The sequence below is a fragment of the Mytilus galloprovincialis genome, chromosome 8 (genome assembly GCF_965363235.1).
Source record: "Mytilus galloprovincialis chromosome 8, xbMytGall1.hap1.1, whole genome shotgun sequence".
In the NCBI taxonomy this organism is placed as follows: Eukaryota; Metazoa; Mollusca; class Bivalvia; order Mytilida; family Mytilidae; genus Mytilus; species Mytilus galloprovincialis.
The window spans coordinates 64,384,243-64,392,166 of record NC_134845.1 but is presented as its reverse complement, the minus strand read 5'-3'; the positions used below and the strand labels follow the sequence as shown (position 1 = coordinate 64,392,166).

At 32.2% G+C, this 7,924-nt stretch overlaps 1 long non-coding RNA gene across 1 annotated transcript; it reads right to left on the bottom strand.

Annotated features, from left to right (window-relative positions):
- Nucleotides 1–1,715: 1,715 nt before the first annotated feature.
- On the bottom strand, nucleotides 1,716–4,882 carry LOC143043444 (uncharacterized). The gene is made up of 2 exons (XR_012968394.1): nucleotides 4,526–4,882; nucleotides 1,716–1,912 (listed from the first exon to the last, which is right to left on the bottom strand). It is a non-coding gene; the product is annotated as an uncharacterized LOC143043444 (long non-coding RNA).
- Nucleotides 4,883–7,924: the final 3,042 nt, after the last annotated feature.

The window sequence follows — 7,924 nt, the reverse complement described above, 5'->3', positions numbered from 1 at the left end:
TCTATCTTTATATTGTGAGCAGCTTCTTTCCAAGTTTGGTAAAAACCAAGGATAGTTAATGAATCAAATAAATATTGAAATATAAAAACTTGAACTGCAGACTGTATGTAATGTTAACTGACAGAAACACTAAGTCTATTTATAAGTAAAATACCGAAAAAATGGATTTTTTTTAACAAAATTTACTTCTATATTCTATGTACTATCTTATGATCATGAGCTGCTGTATCTTGAAGCTTCTGTCCAAGTTTGGTAGAAATCCAGGCCAATTTAAGAAAGTAATTAATATTTTAAAAACTTTGACCACAAAATATTTGTGGACGACAACGATGCCACCGACAGAATGTAGGATCACTATGTCTCGATTTTTCAACAAAAGTTATCTCATGTCGGTGGTATTGTAAATTTCATCGAATAGCCTGGCGTAAATATTGTTTACAACAAGAATCAAAAATGTCCAACTCTTACACTATACAGCAACATTAAAATATACATGTCCCACGTCAGGAACCGTTTAGAAAAGTACATTTAACACTTATTTTATGTTTTTTAGCCCAAAAAGGTCTCAAAAATCCCCCCCCCTTTTCTAAATTTCCGGATCCGCCCCTGGTACATGTACATGTACATGTCAGTATAAAACCTTGCATGAGTAATAAAACAACAAGGCTGTTTACAAATATCAAGTCAATTTACAGAATTTAAGAATGAACCTAAGCCAACTTTGTATGGCAATCATTAAACAAGCCCCCCCCCCCCCACCCCCCACCCCTTCATAAAAAAGATTAAGAAGAATTAGGAAAGAAAAAGAAAAGATAATTGGATTCAAAGATATATAAGACTTTTTTTATTAGTTGTCAGTAACTGTCAGTACTCTCAGATCAGTAATTAGTCTTTTTGTTGTTGGGATATACGGTCATGTCCTCTCTATGTCAGGAGCCTGTAATTCAGTGGATGTTGTTTGTTAATTTGTTAAATATTTGTTTTTCGTTCATTTTTTGTACATTAATTAGGCCATCAGTTTTCTCTTTTGAATTGTTTTACATTTGTCAATGGGACCTTCTATAGCTTACTATGTGGTATGGGCTTTGCTCATTGTTGAAGGCTGTACAATGACCTATAGTTGTTAATTTCTATGATATTTTGTCTTTTCTGGAGAGTTGTCTTATTGGAAATCATACCAGATCTTCTATTTTTATATTCATTCCTGCTTTATTTATAGTTTCTCTTGTTTTTGTTCACATGTCTATGACAGTAGTAGATGGGCATTATGTTTTCTAGTCAGTCACATTAATTTGAAACTGATTAATTAACACATATAGAAATAAGAAGATGAGATATGATTTCCAATGAGACATCTCTCCACCAGAGACTAAATGATGCAGAAAGTACATATTATGGTGTTATCATTTAAACAAATCCATTAGGAGTCTGGCATCCAATGAAAGTTGTCCATAATTATTAACCATGCTGAAAGATTCAAGCTATGTTGTTCCTATGAAAATCAAATTGTTTTTTCAATTGAACAAGACTAATTCTCTTTTTATTTATTTTTAAAGGTAATGTGCATGAACTTATGGAAGTATCCTTCATACAAAAGTGGCTTAGATATACATTTGTAGCAGCAGTTGACAAAAGACTGGCTGAGCCACCTCTACTAGCAGATCAGGCTAACAGACAAGAAAAGGAGACCACTTATAAATAAATTAAACAATGAATAAATGTGATAAAATTTTATTATCAATATAGTTAATATAATTTGACTCTTTGTGTGGTCATTAGGGCTATTTAAAGTTTGTTAATTGTTCAGCTGGGAACTGTTCCCTTATTTTGCAAACAACATCTGATGGCAACACAACTCGTATATTTCTCCTAGTACATGGTAAATCTTCTTTGTGACAAATATCTGTTATTTCTGAAAACAAAAAACTATTCAGTGAGACATGTGAAAACTTATTTTAAAAATGAAATTTTACAAAGTGTCTTAGGTATTTTTGTTTGGTTGCTGTCCAATATATGTATATCCCACATCTTCTTTATTCATACATATTTAGTAGTAAAAATCATATGGCTGTTTATTTACTCTTTTGAAACTTGATAAGGATTTAAAAATCAAGTACAAAATTTTACTTTAATTATCAACTGTAATCTTATTATAGCTCGAGTAGGGAAGTAGTGGAATGGGTGTCAATGAGACAACAATACACCTTAGGCCAAATGGCACAGAAATTATATACAAAATTTACATTTACTGGTGCTTCTGAAATAGCTGCTGGTATAAAAATCTATGAAAACTGAACATGAATTGCTCTGTATGCATCAGTCTCTGTGCCAGTCACAAATAAATGCAAGTGATATTCATTGTTTGTAATTGAATTTGTATGTTAAAAACCTAATCACAGAAAATTAACTTCTTGTCTTTAAATATTAACAATACAACAGTTTGTCATTAGGAGACCAAGAAATGGGAACTTTCCAGAAAACTAGATTCCATACAGGGTAATTGACAGGTTTGTGTTGGCAAAATAAAAGAATATAGTCATTTAAGTAGTACAAGTTAGTGTATAATGAGGGGCTACTTGCTACTGGCATAATTAAGCAATGTGGCAATACACTTACTCATGAATCATATGATTTGGATTAAATGGATTAGTTCTTGAAGGTATTCACCCATGTACAATGTATTCATAATACAACATGCACAAGAAGGTATTGTTTGGGTTGGACAAAATCAATCAATCAAAAGGGATACAAGTATATCAACTCTACAAGAGCTTAACCCAATTAACATGGACTTTATCATGTTTATCATGTACAATGTACATGTGTCATGTGTATTACAAATGTAATACTGTTACAAAGTGCAATTGATTACAAACAAAGCCATGACTTTCCTTAACAAGTTTTCTAAATACTTTGATATTTATGAGATGGAGTTTATAGAGAGAATCGCTCTGTTCAAGCAAATTAATAAGCATAAATGCAACAGTCTCTTACTGTAGCAAGTTTGCCATATATGTTGATCAATCATCATGTATTGAATTTAAAATAAGAGAGAAATATATTTTCTTAATTTATTCCATTCACAACTTAAACAGTTAAAATTAATTTAAACGAATCAACATGATCAAACATGCACCCCCTCCCCATGTGTTGATATATATATATATACAAGTACAATGTACATCACACCAGAGACATACACAAATGTACATGTATGAAGATATTTCACCAAAGTACTGTAAATGTGCAAATTTGTTTAAAATTAGGACTGACTAGTGACTATAAATATAATTTATTCAGAGGTGTTCAATAATTCATGACAAAAATTGTCTACATAATATATAGTGCACACATGTAGATTCACTGTACAAATTACCACACACAATTGCTTTTGTTTATATATATATTACCCACTATATTGTAATAAATACATTGTACATGTAATATTAGTTATCTTGGTGTAATCAGGGGTGTACAGAATTTTACACCGTTGTTGAAAATTCATACACCCTGAGGCGCAGCCGAATGGGTGTATGAATTTTCAACAACGGTGTAAAATTCCGTACACCCCTGATTACACCAAGATAACGAATTTATTACTTATGAACAATTCCTTTACTCATTTTAAAATCAGGATGTAAAATTGTAAAAATGGTGATAAAAATTTTCCAGCGTAATATTTTTTCAATGTCCATGTTGCTGCAAATTGTCAAATTTTTTTTTTACTTTATTTTTGGAAAAATTCTGAAAATTTTTGTGTTCTTTTGAGTTAACAAAAAAATAAAAAAAACTTAAGATTTTTTTTTTTTTTTTTTTATTTTTTTTTTTTTTTTTTTTTTTTTTTAGCATTTTCTTAATATTTTTTTTTCTAAATTTTCTATTTTTCTTTATTTTGGCAAAATTTTATTTAATTTTTTTTTTTCTTAATTTTGGCAAAATTTTATTTATCCCCGGGTGAACAAGGGTGGGGTGTTATTTACACCGGGGTAGTCAACCAATCAGATTGCAGTATTTTTGCTGCATAAGAAATAATGATGTATATCATACAGAGAGGGAAGAATTGATAGTATCATTTGAAGACATTTCCATTTCAGGCCTTCTTTTTCAATCAAATCAAACAAAATCTCGCCCCCCCCCCCTTTTTTTCCTTTTTATCTCAACTTTAATTATAGAGGGGTGAGCAGGAGTCTTTTGATAATTTTCCTCTTCCCTAACCCATCCAATTCCATCTCCCTACTCCCCCTCAATTTCGCATGTTCCCTGCCAACCCCACCCTCAACAGCTAAAGGTCGCACTGTACATTAACTGTGTTTACCAACCTACTTATATGAATATTATATGATTACAAAAATTTGTCCGAGATGACTATGACGTCCAACGGCTGTTTTGCCAGACAAACTGGGGTCGTGCCGAGGGCCCAAGCTTGTCTCTCGATGTCTGACAGAACAGCCGTTGGATGTCAGAGTAATCTCGGACTCACAAAAAGTATGCCGAAATACATTATTTTACTATCTAATTTACGCACCATGAGAGTTTGAAGCCGACAGGCTGTTAAAGATCTATTTCGTTTCCATCTTCACCATCGGATGTAGAAAATGTTGGCTTCTTTATCCAGTTACCGATTCAGCACCGGCAATCCTCTGGCTCTGACTTACAGGTTCATACATGTATGATTGTACTGACATAGTTAGTTTAACCTTTGGAATGTCTATCTGTTCACGTTCATCGTCTGTGAATCGATAGTCCATAGTTGGTATCGTTGTATTGTCGTTCACATATTCGCGGCCATGTTTGTTTGTTTACATAATGAGAGGACACATATGACGTCACCAGCATTCCGAAACAAAGGGAGATAATCATGTTGCACTTTCCCCGATGAACCATGAAGTTACCTGTTTTATAGGTATAACGAGGACACACAAACGACTACCAATATTTTTTTTAGTATTTATTTTAACCAATTTATTAGCATATGAAACAAAAAAAGTTTTTAAAAACCTTTGCATTTCACCTTTAATTCTTATCATGATTTTCTTGATAGAGGGTTGCTGCTCACTAGGAACCAAGATGGTGAAGTTGAAATCATCCCTTCGTAAATTTTACGGACGCAATCACGAGTTGGTTGACCGTTATGGACTTACCGTTTCACAGATGATATCGGATATGTTCCTTACGTCGTAACTACAATCCCCTCCCCTTTCATGAATGTGACCTACCGAATTAGACTATGTACCGGATTTGTTATAACATGAGCAACACGACGGGTGCCATATGTGGAACAGGATCTGCTTACCCTTCCGGAGCACCTGATATCACCCCAAGTTTTTGGTGGGGTTCGTGTTGCTTATTTTTTAGTTTTCTATGTTGTGTCATGTGTACTTTTGTTTGTCTGTTTGTCTTTTTCCTTTTTAGTCATGGCGTTGTCAGTTTATTTTCGATGTATTAGTTTGACTGTCCCTATGGTATCTTTCTTCCCTCTTTTAAACGATTATTAAGATATATATTGTACATGTTATAAAATGTATGAAGTACGTTTGTACATGTTATATCATGTACGAAGTACTTTTGTATTGTTTAAAAAGTATTTTTTCATTGTACAAGTTATGATATTTTCAATATTTCTGTACCTGTTACAACATGTACAGAATCGCATATTGTACACGACGGATTAGTTAGGTCTTTTTCAACTGAGGTTTATAGTTCATTCTTATGTTGAACTGTTACAACACTGTCCCAGGTTAGGGGAGGGTTGAGATCCAACTAACATGTTTAACTCCGTCACATTCTGTATGTATGTGCCAGTCCAAAGTTAGGAGCCTATAGTTCAGTGGTTGTCGTTTGTTTAACTGTTATATATTTGTTGTTAGTTCATATTGTTGTACATAAATCAGGCTGTTAGTTTTCTCGTTTGGATTGCTTTACAATGTCATTTTTGGGCGTTTAAAAGCTGACTATGCGGTATGGGCTTTGCTCATTGTTGAATGCGACCTATAGTTGTTAATTTCTGTTTCATTTGGTCTCTTGGTGAGAGTTGTCTCATTGGCAATCATACCACATCTTCTGTGTTTATATATAAATGAATCTACACAAGTATATGAAAAGGATGCAATGTTACATACCGTTTTTGTTTTATACACTATTGGGTATTGAGGTTAATATGATCTTGAAATAGTACAGATAAAAGTAATATTTCGCGTAATTGAACAGGAAATAAATAAACTAAATATATTGTAAGTAGGTTATTGATGTAGATTGACCTTGACAAACACAAAAAATAAAGGTCCGTTCCATGTCATTCTTCAACACAAAGAACCTACACAATAAAATGCAGGAAAAAAATAAACATATATGAATCATTGTAGCGGATGGATATACTTCCTAGTGAAAATGGTGCTTACACGAATATATACGAGTATCATTTCTCTCAACATTATTGTTTTCATTCTCAATTTTATGTTACTTTTTTTAATGAAAATTCAACTTTCTCAAGTCATGTTGATTTGACACAACCTGATATTTAATTAATATAATTCAACAAATAAGTCAGATTCTATATTTACTAAAAAAAAATGATTCTATATATGCATACAGTACATTTTTGGGGGTTTAGTTTTTATAAAAATTTATCAAATTAAGTTAACACAATCGAGCCTACTTACAGCTTTCAAGTATATCCAAGATGACCATTATAAGATAACGATGTTGGGATTAAGTAGTAGTGATTGAAACTGACTAATTTGTTTTTACAGTTTAAACTAACTGTTTTTAAAATGGGAAAACATCCTACAAGCGAATTTTTGTCAAATGTCTGCAATAGCTAACGTTGTTTTGCAGAAGAAACACTAGCAAACACATGCATTTCAATCAACGGAAATAAGTTCATTCAGGTTTTCTGCTATCTATATCGATCAATTTAATTTTGCATTCTGATCTGTGAAATAAATTGTATTTTCTTGTGCATGTATGACACTGATTCCTGTTCTTTGTTGATCACAACTTGACCTTTGATCCAAACTTATTTCTATTGATTTAAGCGCATTATAAGGATTCAGATATCCATCACTATCTATTCCACAAATGCCGCGACCCTCATTCGAACTTCCACTGCTTCTCACTTCATGTTCATCATTAACAGAAGGTTCTTGATATAAAAATTCATCATCCAATTCATCATAATCGTGAATCTCTACTAGTTGCGGATTGTTTCCAGATTCGTTCGGATGTGTTGAGATTGTGTGAAATGAACTTCGCTCTCTCTTCTTGCAAGATAATTCATATTTCCAGCAAATACAAGTCAGAGAGAAGATTACTAATGACAGTAAAAGAAGCAATATCAAAAGTATGCAAATTATTCCGATCATGCGGGGGTGTTCTATTAAAATATATAAGGATAACATAATGAATTTACAATGTACACAAATCTAGTTATTTTTATTGGACATTTTCATTGAGATACAATTGAATATTCTAAATTTTTCAGTTTAAATTTTATCAGAGACTGTACATGTATAGAAAATACGATTTTATCTATTATATTCAAGAAATAATCTAGCAATATTGTTTTATAAGAAACCAATCACTGTTCAACGGATAATTCTTTTATCAAACAAGATGGCAAAATGCATTTTACTGCATTTAAAGATCATGACTATCCTCTCTGATGTATTCTTTATTCAACTGATGACGAGTGTTTTTTTATTTCGATGTAAGCATACAAATGTTATTCCAGTGTTGTAGAAAAATCTTATTTTCACATTGTAAAGAATTTTAAAGACCTCAACAATAAAAACCAAGTCAGGCCGGAATGGGAACTTGAAATCCAATAAATGTAAAACGAATCAACAAAAAACTGAGTGTATATTGTGGACAGAATATAATAGTTGAAACTTCTGTGTGTGATACATTTTAATGTTGTATTTCTGTT